The sequence below is a fragment of the Macrotis lagotis genome, chromosome X, assembly GCF_037893015.1.
Source record: "Macrotis lagotis isolate mMagLag1 chromosome X, bilby.v1.9.chrom.fasta, whole genome shotgun sequence".
Taxonomy (NCBI): Eukaryota; Metazoa; Chordata; class Mammalia; order Peramelemorphia; family Peramelidae; genus Macrotis; species Macrotis lagotis.
This window is the reverse complement of record NC_133666.1, coordinates 139606196-139625342: the sequence shown is the minus strand read 5'-3', so window position 1 is coordinate 139625342 and position 19147 is coordinate 139606196.

The following is a 19147-nucleotide window of genomic DNA, read 5'->3' as shown; positions in this document are numbered from 1 at the left end:
AATGTTTAGTAGAATTTATTTGTGAATTCTTCTGGAACTGGGCATTTTTTCTTAGGGAGTTTAATTGATGGTTTCTTCCATTTGTTCTTCTGAAATGGGAATATTTAAGTATTTTATTTCCTCTCCTGTTAATCTAGGCAGATTGTATTTTTGTAAATATTCATCCATTTCACTTAGGTTATCAAATTTATTGTCATGCAGTATGATAAAACAGCTACAAATTATCTCTTTGATTTCCTCCTCATTGGTGCTTATCATTTTTTTAAATAAGATTAACCAAAAGTTTATCTATTTTAATGGTTTATTTCATAAAACCAATTCCTAGTTTTATTTATTAGATCAATGGTTTTCTTGCTTTCATTTTACTAAATTCTCCCTTGATTTTCAGATTTTCTAATTTGACATTTAATTAGAGATCTTTAATTTGTTCTTTTTCCTATTCTTTTTAGTGTATACCCAATTCACTGAACTCCTCTTTCCCTATTTTATTCATATAAGCATTTAGAGATATAAAGGTTCCCCTCAAAAGTTGCCTTGGATGCATCCCATGAATTTTGGTATGATGTCTTTTTATCATTTTCTTGGCTGTAATTATTGATTATTTCTATTTCTCATTTAAAATTATTTAGTTTACAATTAATTTTTGGTTTATCTTTCCATGATACTTTATTACATGTAATTTTTATTGTATCATTGTCTAAAAAGTATGCATTTATTATTTCTACCTTTCTACATTTGTTTGTAAGGTATTTATGCCCTAGGACATGGTCAATTTTGGTATAGGTGCCATGTAATACAGAGAAAAAGGTATATTCATTTCTATCCCCATTAAGTTTTCTCCAGAGATCTATTGTATCTAAGTTTTCTAAGATTTTATTCACCTTCTTATTTATTTTTAAGTTAGATTTATCTAAGTCTGAGATAGGGAAATTGAGGTCCTCCATTATTAAAATTTTGCTGTCTATGTCTCCTTGTAATTCACTAATCCTTGTAATTCACTAATCCTTTCCTCTAGAAATATGTATTCTGTGCTACTAGCTTCATTACTAATAGTACCTTTTTAAGAAGATGTCGTTTCCTTCCTGGAGTTAAGTGGCTTGCTCAAGGCCACACAGCTAAGTAATCATTAAGTGTCTGAGTCCAGATTTGAACTCAGGTACTCCTGACTCCAAGGCTGGTGCTTTATCTACTACGCCACCGAGCTGGCCCCCCTTTTCCTTTTCAATGAGATTGATTTTTGCCTTTACTTTATCTGAAATCAGGATCTCTACCCCAGATTTGCTTACTTCAGTTGAAGCACATTTTTTGCTTTATTGATTTACCTTTTTTGGGGGGGTATTTCTGTGCTTCAAATGTGTTTCTTGTAAACAATATATTGTAGGATTCTGGTTTTTAATACATTCTGCCAATCCACTTCCTTTTTAATGGGAGAATTCATACTATTCGCATTTACTAATTCTGTATTTCCCTCCATTCAATTGTTCTCCATTTATATTTGTCTTTTTCCTTTCCACTTATTCCTCCTCACCAAAGTTTTATTCCCTTTCCCCTTTAACTTTTCTTTTAAAATTTAACTTTCAGTTTATTTTTACTTATACCCTCACTTTCCCTTTTATCAATCCTCTCTTCCTTTTTCTTTCCCCTTCCTCATCTCCCTCTTCCCTGTAGAGTAGAATAGATTTTTAAACTCTAGTGGGAATGCATCTTATTCCCTCTCTGAGTCAAATCCCTTCTTTCCCTCTAAAATTATAAATCTTTGTGCCTTTTAACCTGGTGTTATTTATCATATGAGTTATATTAATTAGGTATCATCAATCACAGATTGATTAATTGATTACTTGATAAGCTTAAAGTGTTATCAAAGTATCATCACAGATTGCTTGATTTTTTTAGCAGCATTGTCCCAAAATCACTAAGTACTCTTCTTCTCTTTTGTCTCATTAGAAGTACACTTTTCATAAATTATGTCAAATCATAGTCATTTTATGCCTTATTCCTTTTTTAAGTACCCTCCAAAGACACACATGCCTCAAGAGCCAAAGTATCATCCAAAGTCAGATGGTTTCATGAACTATTTGTACTCCTCCCCCCAAGCCTAGTTTCTCCCACACTACCTTCCCTCCCCACCCAGAGTACTTAACCCCTTGTTAAGTAAAGTCAGGATTAAGTCTCACACTGATTTAATTAACTATAAGAATCTCAAAGGACTCTAAGTACTGAGATGCTCTGAAGGTCTCACTTGAGAACTTTACAAATGATTGTAAATTTGGGGAGACACTGACTTAGGACTGCCCAATTTATGATGCCCTCATCAGAGAAAGTGCTAAACTTTGTCAGTATAGAAGAACTGAAGTGGGGCAAAGGATACTGAGACACTTAAGTTTAGAGTTAACACCCCTGATTTTCATCAGGGCTTTTTTTTATCTCAAACATAATGATATCACTTTGGGTCTCTTCAACAGAGCGACAAGACCCAATTATACTCATATCCCTAAGTCCAATCTCTTCAATTATATCCAAATCTTTAATTATCATGAGAAAGGTGTGTTATATTTTCCCTTTTAGGGTTGTATACAATTTGATGGTCTTAACTTACATTTGTTTTGTTTTGTTTTTTCCTTCCCCCTTTTCATTTATCTTTTTATGTGTCTCTTGAGTCATGGATTTGGTGATTGAATTCTCTGTTCAATTCTGGTCTTTTTGTCAGGAAATTTTGGAAGTCCTATATTTCTTTGAACACCCATCTTTTCCCCTGCTGAATTTTACAGGGTAGAAAATTCTTGGTTGTATTCCAGATCCTCCAGTCCCTCAGTGTTGAGACTGATAGGTCCTGTATGATTATGATTGTGTTTCCTTTGTATTTATTTTTTTTTCCTTTTTGCTGCTTGCAATATTTCTCCTTGATTTGAGAGTACTGAAATATGGCTTTAACAGCCTTTAGAATTTTTATCCTTGGGTCACTTTCTGGAGGGGTGCTATATATTCTTTCAATGGTTATATTATCTTCTTGTTCTATCAGATTTGATCAGTTTTCCCTGATAATTTTCTGCATGATGTTTTCTAGGATCTTTTTTTTTTTAAATCTAGGCTTTCTAGTAGTCTAAGGATTCATAGATTATTTCTCCTGGATCTATTTTCCAGGTAATTTGTTTTTCCTCAAAGGTACTTCATATTTTCTTCAATCTTTTCAACCTTTTTATTTTATTTGATGGAATCTTGTAATCTCATACATTCATTGGTTTCTATTTGTTCAATTCTAATTTTTAGGATTTTATTTTCTTCAAATACCTTTTGTGGGGTTTTTTTTTAGGTTTTTGCAAAGCAATGGGGTTAAGTGGTTTTCCCAAGGCCACACAGCTAGATAATTATTAAGTGTCTGAGGCCATATTTGAACTCAAATACTCCTGAATCCAGGGCCAGTGCTCTAGCCACTGTTCAACCTCACTGCCCCTTGTGGTTTCTTTTTAAAGGTGTTGAATTCTCTGCTCAATTTTTCATCATTTTCCTGCATGACTATCCTTCCTTTTTTTCATTTTTATTCTTCCTTTCTTCTCTTGATTTTAACTTCTTTTTTAAGCTCTTCTATGAGCTTTTGAATTTGAGTTCAAGTCATAGAGTGTTTTGAGACTTCCCCTGTGAGTGATTTTTCATGAATTTCTTCTTCTGACATGGAATTGTTACCATCTTTATCTGCACAGTAATTTTCTATAGTGAGTTCTCTTTTAGCTTTTTTGCTCATCTTTGCTGTTTTAACTTTGATCCTGGGGTATAAATCCAAACATTTTATGCTGGGGCTGGGGTCTGATCCCTGACTTGTCATTGACCAAGATGTTGCCTATGCAGTCCAGATCTTGATGGACTTTGCCAAGCTTTATTTCATCCTTTATGTCCAGGTTCTGCTTAAGCAGTGGTTTGTTCCCAACCTAGTCTTTTGCCTCAGTGTTCCCAGCATTCAGATTTTGTTTGGGGAAGGGACCCTCCCAAGTGGCTTGCTATCTAATTGCCAGAACCTATACTGTTGTCAAGCTGCTGGAATCTGGACTGCACTTTGCCTAAAACCCTCCCACTAGCTTTCCCATTCTCCCACCTAGCTGGGCTTCACTTTCCCTTTGCCCCCCAAAAGACAGACTTTTACTGAAGATCCTCCCTGATGTCTACCATTGAAGTTTTCTTTGGATTTTGTCTTTTTTTTTGGTGGGATTTTTAGCTTTAATATCTGTGCAGAGTCTTCATTTAGCTTTGTGTAGGAAAAACTCTTCACACAACCATCTTAGCTCCATACCAGAAGATGCCTGCAGGCTCTTTCACTGCACCACCTAGCTGTCCTTTATCAAATCCAGTTTCAAAAATGAAAGATATATATACATATATATATGTATATACATATATATATATTAAAATTTCATTTATTTTAGGCAATGTGCTTATACAGGTCATACAGCTGGGCAATTATTAAGTGTCTGAGGTCACATTTCAACTCAGGTCCTCCTGACTCCAAGACTGGTGCTCTATCCACTCTGCCACCTAGCTGTCTTTATTTTATTAAATTATTCATAGTTTACCTGTACATTACCCATATTTTTCAATACATTCTTCCTTTTATTCCCAGGGAGGGATGTTTGTTATTCCTTATAATTAGCAATAAAAAAAGATAGACAAGAAAAAAAGTTAAGCAAAACCAACCAACACATCAACCAACATCAAAATTATAGCAGTTTTTTTTCACTGATAGCCTCCTACCTCTACAAAGAAGGTGAGAGGCATATGAGAAATTTGAATTTTCAGCACTGATAATCAACCCAAAACTCTCTATCCCATAGATAGGATGTCTCGTTTGGCATCCAAAGAAGTCTGATGCACTATCTCTTTTCTTAAAGGTAGACTCAAATAATGAACGTGGATTGTTGCTAGACTCTCATTCTCAATTTATGACTAATCATGCCTCAACTCTAAACAATCATAACTTGTTCTCTGCATAGGAAGTCCTGTTCTTTATTCCCCCAAAACTGTAAAGGGAAGCTGTGCTTCCTTTTCTGGGTGTTTTGGCTAACTGAAGCAGTCATTAGATTGGCTTTATTAGAAGATTCATCCCCTACTAATAAACTTATCTAGCTCAGAACAAATAAACTTATCTAATTCAGTGGAATTTCACTCAAAATAATGTAAAATATATACCAGAGAAACAAGGAAAACACAAGGTCATTTAGTGAGCTGTAGAGGCCAAAATCAGGAAAATTACATATAGCAACTAGTTTTTGTGCTGAATCTTGGGTGAGACTAGGGATTTTAAGAGATGATTCTAATTTAGGAATGCATTCCAGACCTGGAACATAACCTGTGCAAAATCTTGAAGATGGGAGATTCAGTGTGGTATGTGACCCTTGCTACTTGCTACTTGTGTGATCTTGGACAAATCATTTAACTCTCCTTGTCCTCTATTTCCTCATCTGGAAAAAATGAGAGGGTTGGATTATGACCTGTAAGGTCTTTCTTAGCTCTAATCTACAATCATCCTTCTACAAATATTCAGATGTATTAAGAATCTTCCATCTCCCTATTTAGTATTCTAAATACATTTCAGGTTTATCCTTTGGCAAGAGAAAAGGGCATTAATGTAAAATTTTGTGATTGCATATTTTCTTTCTGGACATTTTGACAACTTATTTTACTTCTTTGTTTTGAGATTAAATGGAAAAAAGTTACTCTGTTAAAAATCATTTATTCATAGTCTTAAATGCCTAAAAAATTTAGAGAATAGTGATCCAGACTCTTAGATTGAGATTGATAATCAACTGAAAGCAGTTTTGTAAATATATATTTTTTCAGAAATAGACTTATCTAATTTTGATTTAAAAGATGAACAGGTTATGATGAGAAAAAAAACATTTTACACATAAAAATCCACATGAATTTGGGGACTGAGCCCCTAGAAAGTCTCAGAGACTGTATCTCCAACAAAGGAAATAGACCTTGTAAAATTAGTTTGACATATTAGTTTGTTAGGAGACACTACAAACAAGAATGACAGAGGAATGAACATTGCATTTTCAACAAGCATGGAGAAATTCTAGAAAGACGAGTTTCGGAATTATCTACAAAGAGGTTCTTTCTATGACAAAGTATAGAATGGTCAGGTTACATGGCTAATAATTGCACACATACACATATAACATATATATATATAGATATATAGATATATATAAATCTTATAGATTGGAAAGCTCTTTTCCTATAATAACCCTCTTTGATACAAGTAGCATTATTCACATTTTACAGAAAAGGAAAATAAATCTCAAGCAGGTATGTGATTTTTCCAAAGGCAAATGACTAAGAGATTAAATTGAGACTTGAAAAACAAGTCTTCTGATTGCAGATTTGGTGCTTTTGACAGTAGACCATACATCTTTGGAACATATAGTCCAAAAACCAATCCACCTCCTCCCAAAAAACTCCCAGATTAACTACTTAACCTAAACCGGTGACTATTAGAAGCTAATATAATTTCACAAAGAACAAATTTCATTGTTGAACCAGATATGAATTATTGATAGTGATGGGAATTCCTAATGTGAAAAATTTCCTTTACAGATGTAGATTAACAATTCATCTGGAAGTTTCACTCTTAAAGAATTGCATTAGGCAGTGAAAGGTTATGTTACACAGTCAATTTGAGTCAGAGACAAGATTTAAACCAAGTCGTCCTGACTTCAGACCCTTGTCTACCAAGTCACACTCCTTCTCAAAAAATTATGCTGAACTGAATAAATTTTATTTTTGGATATATTTATTAGACTGTAGGTTTAGTGGCTGCCTTAGATAGAGTGTATCTTAATTTTGTCAGAACTCCCCCACCACCATAAACTGAATAATGTTAATACATCAATCAGTCCATCATTATTTGTTATCTATTATGTGCTAGATAGACACTGTGCTGTGTATTATAGATACAAAAAGAGGTAAAAGACAGTCTTTGGCCTCCAACAGTTTACATCATATGAAGTTCAAGGACCTATTATCATAGAGGAAAGGAAGGGGGGAAAGGTAGTGAGCATTATTTCAATCTTACTCTCTTTGGATTTGGCTCAAAGAGGGAATAATATGCACATTCAATTGGATATAGAAATTTAGCTTAGCCTACAGGGAAGTAGAAAGGCAAAGGGGGAAAGAAAAGGAAAGGGGTAGACTGATAGAATGGAAGGCAGATTGAGGGAGATAAAGGTTCAAAACAAAACACTGGCAAGAAGGACAGGGTGAATGGAGAGAGAAACATATAGAGGAAAATAGGATGGAGAGAAATACACAGATAGTAATTATAACTATGAATGTGAATGACTTGAACTCTCCTATAAAATGAAAGCAGATAGCAGAGTGGATTAAAAAACAGAATCCTACAATATGCTGTTTACAAAAAACATATGTGAAGTAGAGATATGCACTAGAGTAAAGGTAAAAGCCTGAAGCAAAATATAATTTTCTTCAGCTGAAGTAAAAAAAGCAGGTGTAGCAATCCTGATTTCAGACAAAGTAAAAGTAAAAATAGATTTAATTAAAAGGGATATATCTTGCTGAATGGTACCATTGCCAATGAAATAATATAAATAGTAAATGTATATGCCCCAAGTGGTAGAGCATCCTAATGCTTAGGAGAGAACTTAAGTGAGTTATAGGAAGAAATAGACAGCGAAACTATTAGTTGGGATCTCAACTTTGCCCTAGCAGAATCAGTTAAATATAACAACAAAATAAACAAGAAAGAAGTTAAGAAGGTAAATAGAATTTTAGAAAAGTTAGATATGATAGACATCCAGAGAAAACTGAATGAAGATAGAAAAAATATATACCTTTCTCTCAGTGGTACATGATTCCTAGACAAAAATTGATCATGTATTAGAGCATAAAAAAACTCACAATCAGATGCAGAAAGGCAGAAATATTAAATGCATGCTTTTCAGATCATGACATAATAATAATAAATGATCATGGAAATATAGATTAAAAGTTAACTGGAAATGAAATAATCTAATCCTAAAGAATGAGTGGGTCAAACAATAAATCATAGAAACAATCAATAATTTCATCAAAGAGAATGACAATGAGATAATTATGATAATTTGTAAGATACAGGCAAAGCAGTCTTAAGGGAAGTTATAGATCTCTAAATAATTACATGAATAAAATATAGAAAGAGGAGATCAATGAAATGAACATGCAGCTAAAAAACTAGAAAAAAAATTAAAAATTCCCAATTAAACTCCAAATTAGAAATTCTGAAAAATCAAAGGAGAAATTAATAAAATCGAAAGTAAGAAAACTATTGAGGAAATAAAATTGAGATGCTTTTATTTTTTTAAAAAACCCAATAAAATAAACAAATCTTTGGTTAACTAGACTTTAAAAAAAGAAAAAAGAAATTACTAGTATCAAAAATGAAGAGGGTGAATTTACCACCAAAGAAAGAGAAATTAAAACAATTCAGAGCTATTTTTTGCCCAACTGTATACCAATAAAACTGACAAATAAGTGGAATGGATAATTATTAACAGAAATATAAATTGCCTAGATTAACAGAAGAAATAAAATACTTATATAATCTGATTTTAGAAAAAAAAAAGAAATTGAATAAGCCATTAAAGAACTCCCTAAGAAAAATCTCCAGAGCTAGATGGATTTACAAGTGAATTCTGCTTAACACTTAAAGAACAATTAATTTCACTATTATGTAAATTATTTGAAAAGGAATAAGTGGATCTTACCTTAAAATGATAAGTGTATCTATCTAAAACTATCAGCAAGCATTTTCTATAAAGGGGATAACCTAGAGGCTTTCCCAATAAGATTGGGGTGAAACATGGTGAAACTATTAATTTTCATCACTATTATTCAATACCGTACTGGCAATGTTAGCTTTAGAAATAAAAGAAAAAGTAATAGAAGAAATTAGAACAAGCAATGAAGAAGCAAAACTATCACTTTTTGCAGATGATATGATGATGGACAAGAGAATACTAAAGAGTCAACTAGCTAAAAACACTACTTAAAGTAAATAACAACTTAAAGTTGCAGGATTTAAAATAAATCCATACAAATAATAAGCTTTTCTATTTATTACCAACAAAGCCTAAGAGATGTGACTAAGAAGGAAGAGGAGAGGGAACAAGGAAAATGACCCATATGTGCTGGAATATTCATAGCATTTATAAGAAATGATGAGTAGGTAGATTTCAGAAAAACCTGAATTGATTTTGAGTGAAGCAAACAGAATCAAGTGAACATGGTACACAATAACAGCAACATTATGTATTCATCAAGTATGATGGACTTGGCTCTCCTCAGTATAAAATGATCCAAAACAATTCCAAATGTCTCATGATGGAAATGACTATCTATATCTAGAAAAATAAATATGGAGTCTGAATACACATTGAAGTATACAATTTTCATTTTTTTTCTTTGTGGTTCTCTTTTGAAGAATCAGAAGATTCTTCTTTTATAACATGACTAATGTGGAAATATATTTAATATAAGTGTACATGCATAACCTATTTCAGATTGCTTGCTATCTTCTGGAGGAGGTAAGGGAGTAAGGGAGGAACATTTCAAACTCAAAATTTTATAAAAGTGAATGTTGAAAACTATCTTTACATATTATTGGAAAAAATAAAATACTATTAAGTGGCAAAAGGGAAAAAATTAATGAGTACCCCAAAATGTTTTGTTTCTGTTGGATATATCTATCATTAGAAATGAAACTAATAAACCTGTTAAAATATTTATGAATTTAGCTTAAATATCAGTAATAAGCCCACAACATGCTAACATAAATTAATTATTTTATGAATTATGAATTAAATTAAATTAAATGTATTTTATGAATTATGAATCAAAACAAAAAATAATGACAGAAATGAAATTTTTACCTATATTTGCAAATTCTTTTAATGTCTAGCTTTCAAAAAAGACAGCTGGATTCTTATATCTGCTTCTGCCTACAGTTTATTAGAATTTTTTTTGTTATACTATCAAGAAAATCTGGACTCATACAGATATATTGTTGGAAAAGGGGGGAGAATTTAAATGAGAAAATAATATCTTAGTATTAACATGCAAATGGTTTGGGTTTTATAGATCCCTTGAAAGGGTCTTGAGGGGTTTGTGAACCACACTTTGAGAATCACTGGTATGATGTAGTTGTTGAGATATTTCAATTGTGTCTGAATCTTCATGATCATATGTGGGGTTTCTTGCCAAAGATACTGGAGTAGGGGCAGCTAGGTAGCACAGTGGATATATAGCATTGGTCTTGGAGTCAGGAGTACCTGAGTTCAAATCCAGCCTCAGACACTTAATAATTACCTGGCTGTGTGATCTTGGGCAAATCACTTAACCCCATTGCCTTTCAAAAACTAAAAAAAAAAAAAAAAAAAAAAAAAGATACTGAAGTGGTTTTCCATTTCCTTCTCCAACTTATTTTAAAGATGAGGAAATTGAGACCAACAGTGTTAAGTGACTTGCTTAGGGTCACACAGCTTGTAAGTATGTGAGGTCAGATTTGAACTCAGGAAGATTAATCTTCCAGCTGCCAATTTGGCACTTTAATCACTTCACCACCAACAACTGGTACAGGAGAGAACTGAACATACAGACAGGAATATTTGGTTTCAAATCCCACCTCTTACACACTTAGCTATACAACTGTTTACCTTCCTCAGGCTTCAATTTCCTCTTCTATAAAAATTATGGATAATTAAATTTGTAAAACTTATCTCATAGGTATAGTAAGAGGCTGAAATGAGAAAATTCATGTAAGGTATTTTGCAAAACTTAACATGCTATATAAATACTGGAATCATCATTTTGTTTAGCTGTCCATATTGATTATTTTGCCACCTACTCATATACTGCCTTGCTTCTTCCAATTTAAAACAGCAGTTTCAGACCAGGTCACCAGTAAAAAAAAATGTCCCCAAACCTTGGGGGAGTTATTTCACTCACCTTTTTTTCCTCTTACATTCTCTTACATTGATCCTATCTCTCTTGATTTGTGAATATAAATTCTACTGGGAGCTAATTCCAGACATCCAGACCAGGTTATGCTTCACAACCCTTCTAGTCATTCATCTTCCTGCTCCTTCCCCTTCCCCTCAGCCTTCCACCTTTTTCCCTAGATTCAATAATCAAATCAATATGGTTATATTATCATTGCTTCTATTTTAAAAAACCTGTCAACTTATTTTTCTCTGCTTAGTTCTCTATCCCTGTGATCCCTCAGATTTTCTTTGGTCACTACCCCAACATGTGATAGCACATAATGTTTAATCAATGCTTGTTTTCTTCCATATACTAGAGTATAAGTTTCATGGAGGGGGGACTATTTCACTATTGTATTTTCATTCCCAGTGTTTTTCATTTTATCCTCATCCATATTAAAAATGAAAGAAAATCATCAAGAATAAACTCCTACATGATCAAGAATAGGTCAGTGGATGAGAAATCCATGTTCTTCAGCAAATCCTGGAAATTAAACACAATTCCAAATTGTGTGGTGAACAACTTTGAAGTTTAGGCATTATGACATTCAGAATTAGAAAGGGAGATGACTTCTTTAAGCAGGGAGTAAGAACAATCTCAGGGAGCAAATAGACTTATACTGTGAACATCCTCCTGGGTCAGAGTTTGAGTCAGCTCAGAATTTCTCAAAACTATGGCAATCTGGCTGAGTAGATAGAAGATGTGGTCATTAATATTAAAATAAAATCACACAAATCATGTGCCACATTTAGGCAATCTGGATAATAATAGCCAACAGGCATCTGTTAAGGAGCTTTTCTTCCTATGAGATTGAGCTGGGCATGTTACAAAGGGAATCAAATCGAATTGCAGGCATTACCCACAACTTAATTAGCCATGCTCTGTATGATTTTCTTCTCTTTCCCTTTAATGAGGGAGCAAACATTCTCAATAAATTACCTTTGTGATTATTAATTTGTTCCTTTTTTCTTATTGAATGAGAAGTTCCCTTCTAGTATTTTTTTCTCCTGAAGAGTTCATCATTTTCGTAAATTCATAGATTTTGGCCAGTACCAATTAAGTTTCTAGAACTTTATTTAAAATATTTTTACAATCAAAATCTTCTTCCAATGTCATTTGAGGCATACACTTGACCTTGGGCTCTTCAAAGATCCAACACTGAAGTGAAAGTTTGGTATGGTGCTTTTTTGTTATTGTTTGGTTGCCTGATTGCTGTTGTTGTTTTTGGGGTGTGTGTGTGTGTGTGTGTGTGTGTGTGTGTTTGTATTTGTATATAAGATACATTTTATGATTTTATTAATATATATAAGGAGAACCCACTGCTAATGTAAAGTAACATTTTCATGGTCAATACTTCCATATTCTTTTGTGTCCCTTATTAGAATATAAACTTCTTGAGGAATACTCTTATAGCACAGTGTCTGGCATTTGATAAGATGATTTGGAAATTAGATAGCAGACTAGGATTTCACAATTAGTATGTGTCAGAACCTAGATCATCTTGATATCAGAACCTGTTCTCTATCCATGATGTTGGTGTAGAACTTCTCTGAATACAACAGAGTTTAACTAGGGTAGAGTGAACTAGGGCTGGACTCTCCAACCTCTGAGGGTATTGTATTCTCCCCACTGTGATCTGGACCCTACTATCCTTTTTGCTCCCCTGTCCCCTACTAGTCCAGTTCCTATAAGAGTTGAATATTGGGAGATGCAAGACTCAAGTAGTAGAGCAAGGTTATGACACCGCTCAAATTCCTCTTCCAATGTCTCACTGTGGCATGATCTTGACCTTGGACTCTTGAAAAGTTTGCCACTGAAGAGAAATTGCTTAATGAGAAAACTCCATCATTTCAAATGAGATAATAATGCAAAACATGCTTGGCATATAGTAGTGCTCTTTAAGTACTTTTCCCCTTCTTTTGCTCTCTTTTTTCTGTCAAGGCTGATAATAGAAAAAAAAGGAGGAAATGAAACATTCCTACTTCAGCCTCTAGGTAGCTAAGAGGTGAAGTAATTAGAGCAGTGGGCCTGGAGAAAGCCAGAGTTCAAATCCAGTCTCATACACTTACTAGTTCTTTGAACCTAGATAACTCTTTAGGGTGGTACAGTGAATACAGTCAGGCCTGGAGTCAAGAAGACTCATTTTCCTGAGTTCAAATCTGAGATACTTCATATCTGTGTTACTCTGGGCAAATCACTTAACTTTGCCTCAATTTCCTCATCTGTAAAATTAGCTGGAGAAGGAAAATGGCAAAAATAATCCAGAATTTTTGCCAATAAAACCCCACAAGGGGTCACAAAGAATCAGAAGAATCAGACATGATTGAATAATAACTACCTCAGTTTCCTCAATCGTAAAATGGAAATAATACTAGCACCTTCCTCCCTGAGTTTTGTTAGGATCTGATGAGATATTTATAAAATCCTAGCACTGTGCCTGTATGTGTAAGTGCTCCAATCATGACTGTTCCATTTACTTGACATTTCCTGCCCCCAGGACAAAAGATGGGAAGTTTTTTGCTTGTTTGTTTTTTGTTTTTTTTTTAGAACAGGGATGAGGAATATCTGACCCTTAGGCCAAGGCAACTGTAGACCTCAGAATTCAATAAATCTAGGAACTTTTTAGGGATGAATTAATTAAATGTTTAACCAATTTTTGAGTTGATAATCTTGTATAGCCTGCAAATGATGTTATAAATATCCAAATGACCATTGGCAAAAAAAGGGGGGGGGTTTCTGTCCTCTGAATTTAGGGAAAGCAAAGGTAGCAACAGGGGAAGGTACAAGTCTGCCTCTATGACTCTGAAAGGCCTTCCTGACTGAATTCACCTTGGGTAACAGGATTCCTATTTAGATGCCTGAAATCCACAGCTAGCTATAGACCCTTTGTCTTTCATCGGAGAATCAACTTCTCTAATTTTGTTAAGGCTCATCCTAAGAGAAGTCAGGTCTCTAGGTCATGATTTTTTTGGCAATTGAAGTATTTGGTAGGGTTAGGGGTGAAAGAGGGATCTTAGCAGTCTCTTTTTCCTAGGTATTTACTGTTGTGTAGATATTGATAAATATTCCAGAGCATCAAAAATTGACTATCATCATTCAGTTTGAGATTGTCCACACCGCCTAAGTGATGTTAAGATACTGGGTTCTGTTAAGAGGCTGACTTTTGTCATCCTGAGAACCTTCCCAAATCTCACTCTGGGCTTCCAAGAACAAGTACATTTTTTTTATATAGATGCTAATCGGCTCACAGACATTCAAAGAGAAGAACAGTCACTTTGATAAATATGTACTGGCACAATATGGTACTGTCACTTTTCCCAGGTTATAGGAAAGATATAGAGGTAGAACTTTCATTCCTCATTCTGTTTTTTGTCTTATCTCAGGCCACTGCTCCCAGGTGAAATCTAGGATTTGATAGTGGCAACGTAGCTATAGGGGTGCAGGTGTTCCAAGCTTATATAATGAAACTTGAAAACATCACAAGAAAAACTCTTAGCTAGGTTTATTGTGTTTGACTTAGAACCAGCAAGATTGGGACATCTAGGCAAACACTTACTAGCTGTGTGACCCTGGGCAAGTAATTTAACTTCTTTCTGTCTCAGTTTTGCCACCTGCAAGATGAGGATATCTACTACTCAGGGTTGTTGTGAGAACCAGGAAGATTTGAGACAGCTAGGTTGTAAAATGAGGTGATATCTTCTTCTCAGGGTTGGTGTGAGAATCAAATGAGATATAAAGTGCTTAGCACAAAACCTATCAATATAAATGTTCTTTTTATTATTATTAAATTGTATCTGACACCAAGGGGTCAAGACATGGGACCAAGTTTCTCTCCATATGACAGTTTCCTAATCTGTTAAATGAGGGAGTTTAATTTGATGGCTCCTAAGGTTCCTTCTAGATTTAAATCTATGGTCTTATTATATAAGTTGTAAAATAATTTTTTCAGGTCAGATATGTGACTTCATAGATTTGATAACCCTGTGACACCACTCAAACTCCTCTTCCAATGTATCACTGGTTTTGACCTTGGACTCTTGAAAAGTTTGCCAGTGAACAGAAAGTGCTTAATGAGAAAGCTCCATCATTATCAAATGAGATAATAATGCAAAACATGCTTGGCATTTAGTAGTCCTCTTTACTTTTTCCCTTCTCTTTCTCTCTTTTTTTCTGTCAATGCTAATCACTATGAGAGAAGTGATTATTAATAAACAATAACTTAAGGAGACTCAGAGCTCTCACCTTCTTCCAAATATTTAAAAATTCAGGCTTTTTAAGGCCATTGCTAATAATAAGATTTGATGAATTCTCTTTGATTTTACTCAGACTCCACCTAACCTTATAAGGAATTTAATTGAAGGTGAGAAAGCCTACTGTATTCTACTCAAGCTTGGGTGAAGACAGATCCTTTTGTCTATATAGACTGTATGACATAGAGATTAGTCTTTCTACCCAAGGGTGACATCTAACATTCTATCCTTCATTTTAATATAGCTTACCTTCTACTGTGTTGTCTAATTCCTGTCACTTGCATCTCTCATTGAAGGTTATGTAAACTGATCCCACCATGATTGTCTTTGGACTGAGAGATGACCAAATGGCTATCTTTTTATTAATAACCTGATTGAATTATCTAGGAACTATATTTCTTGAACCTTTTTAATCACCACAACTATCTTCTCTACAAATTACAGTTTTAGGAAGTTTTCTGGGAGGATTGAAATGGTGACTTAACCAGGGTCAAACAGTTAAGTATGTGATATAGATAGGACTTGAACCCAGGTCTTCCTTCTCTGAGGTACCTCAAAAAGAAGAAAGCATATTATAATTAACATATCATGAGCTAAACCAAGAGAGAGTCACAGCAGCTTAATCAAAAGAAAACTGAACTTTTAAATTAAGAGACCTGGATTTTAGCACTGTCCTACCCTACCTGTTGTGTGATGTTAGGAGAGTGATAACCTATCTGGGTTTCTAGGCAAATAGTTTCTTCTACTGTCAATGAAGGTGTTGGCCTAAATTAGCTTTTCTAGTTCTAAAATCCTATACACTTATGATTAGCAAATATATGATCTGCCTATTACCCTTGAGAAATGCCAAGAAGAACAAGGTTTCAAATGAACAAGAGCTAAGTAAAAGTCATTCCAGAGTACAAAATTTGAGTAGTTGTCTTGAGTTCCATTATTGGGAATTTCTTGCTTATCTTTACCATCTAGAATTCCCTCAACTCCTCTATGTTACATTCTACAAGACACCAATTATTTTCTTTAATATGTTCATTTATTTTCACTTACATCATTCAGAAATATCCCTTCTCTATTTGAACAGCTATCATTGTGATGTTCTGTAAATATCTATCTAATTCTCTCTCTCTCTCTCTCCTTTTAGCTATAATAAATAGTCACAGATATGCATTTACATGCTATATATCTATTATAAAGTCAGGAGTGCTAGTACAGTCATTCAATCACATCCAACTCTTTGTGACCCCCTGAACCATGGTTTGCCATGGGGTTTTCTTGGCAAGAATACTGGAATGGTTTGCCATTTCTTTCTCTAGTGAATTAAGGCAAACAGAGGCTGTTATTTGCCCAGAGTCTCACAGTTAGTGAGTGACTGAGGTTGAATTTGAACCCCAGTCCCAGCACTCTATCCACTGAGTCCCCTAGGTGCCTCAAAAATGTCACAGTTCAGAGACAGATTCAAAACCTGCTCTACCACTTACTTCGCATACTCAGGTGGATAGCTGTTTCCCTGGGTCTTTATTTCCTCACACAAAAATGAAGGTGTTTTAGAAGAAAATATCTGAGAGACTGAATTAAATTTACATCCTTCAAAATAGAGAAAAAAGTCTAGCTTTTTAAAAATGATCAGTCATCATAGATATATTTTTTCTTTTTTCACTATAATCTTTAAGTCATACTTATTTCCTCAAATGTTTATGAAGCATTAACTATATCCATATAGAAATTATAATAAAATAATTCACATTTATAGAGTATTTAAAGCTAATGAGAAGGTTGATTTAATGAATGGGGACCCCCATACACACATACTTTGATTCAATATTAAATGATTTGATATGATTCCATAAGGGTAGTAATGAGAAGTTATACAAATAAGACTTCAGATTTATGAACTAAAGATGGCAAGATCATTTGTATGATCATAGGAAGCTAGCTAGAGGCTTGGTGACTGTGTCTAGTGTGACAGAGATGACAACTACATGGAAAGTCTTTCAATTTATTTTTGCCCTTCTGGACCATTCTCTCTTCTCTAACATGATACCTATTCAGTAGCGATATTCCTTGATTCACCCAACTCATGACCCTACTGACATATTGTTTTATTTATTCTAGCTTATGCATCTTCTATTAATTAATGGAATTATTCTGTATTTTATATAACCATTAATGAATATCTAGATACCAACCCTATAATAGTAGGGCCCTAGAATGAGAGGGCATCTCAGATCATGAGGAAAATTTGAGGATTACTTCATAAGAGGGAATCTTGAAGTCTTTAATAAAGTGACATTGGCTCAGAACTGTTTCAGTCTTTTTTACTGTAGGTTAGACAATTTTGATTGCCATACAGTTCTGGATCTACACCCACCTTTCCCCAATCCAGAACAGAATCTTTCTTTATAAAAAATAAAAATGGCTAAGTAACAGAAATCATCTGACTATATTCAGCATCCTATCCCTCTAGTCTGATGTCTTTCTGTCAAAAGTTGAGACTTCTGGCATTTTGGGGCCATTTTTGATTCCTTTAAGTGATATTTTTGATTACATTAAGTCATTGCCTATATCATCCTTTTGTTCATACCTGACTTCACCCCACATCTGGTCATAGCATCTTCCTATGATTCTCCAAATTTCTCATTTTCATAATTTCTTGTGGTATAGTAATATTATATGACATTTGTATATTCCCAACTAATCAGCATTTTCTTTTATTATATTTCTTTGCTACCATAAAACATATTACTGTGAATATTTTGGTACATTTTGAGATTTTCTGTTTCTTATCTTCATGGTATAAATGTTCAAGAATTGAATCACTGGGTCAGATAATAAGACAAGTTAAGTAAATTTACCAAAATACTTTCTAAAAGCAGTTGCTCAACACTATCATCACTCTGATGTCTAATTGTAAAACATACTCATTGGGGTGCCTCTTTTCTTAAAACAAATACTGCAGTATTCACCTCCAATAATGCATATAAAATTACACTTCCATATCTTCCTCCATTTTTCAGTCTTTAGGGGGTTTTTTTGTTTGTTTTTGTAAGGCAATGGGGTTAAGTGGCTTGCTCAAGACCACACAGCTAGGTACTTATTAAGTGTCTGAGGCCGAATTTGAACTCAGGTCCTCCTGACTCCAGGGTTGGTGCTCTATCCACTATACCACCTAGCCGCCCTTTTTAGTGGTTTTTTTTAATCAAGAAGTAGTAAGCATATGTGAATACATTCAGTGCTATAACAAACATTAACTCTAACACTTCATAACAATAATGGAAGGAGGATTAAATGTTAAAAGAAAGACATCAAGCTGCACATGGGTAAGAACTGTGACAATTTTCCTCAGGAAAAAAGTCCTTCTAGCTTCTATTTCTCTTTTTATCTTTCTTTTCCTAGAGCAAGGTTTCTTAACTCCTCTTTGGGTCTTGCCTCTGGTTAGAGATCTATTAGACTGTGCTTGTCCTCAGTCCCTCTCATCACCTCTCCCCTGTGGCTATATAGGAGACTCTGCAGGGTTAAAGTGTCAGAATCTCAGAACCCTCTTCTACTTTATTCTAAGTTTCCTGCCTTAGTTATTTGAATATGGACCCCAAAGCAAAATTGATGCAGAAACTAAGATGCTGTTCTCATATAGAGTCAGAGTGATTGACGCTGCTGCTTGCCTCTGTTCCTGCTCCTTTCTTTGAATATGGACTGAGATCTAGAAGCACATTAGATTACCCACTATAGGGTAGGACTATAGGTCTGTTCCTCAGCACACACAGGATCTACAACTCCGTTCTGGGATATGAAAAACAGAGCTACCATTTGTCTCCTATTTCTGCTTCTAATGCTATTAGCTTCATTTTTTAAAAAATGTATTTATTTATTTTCAT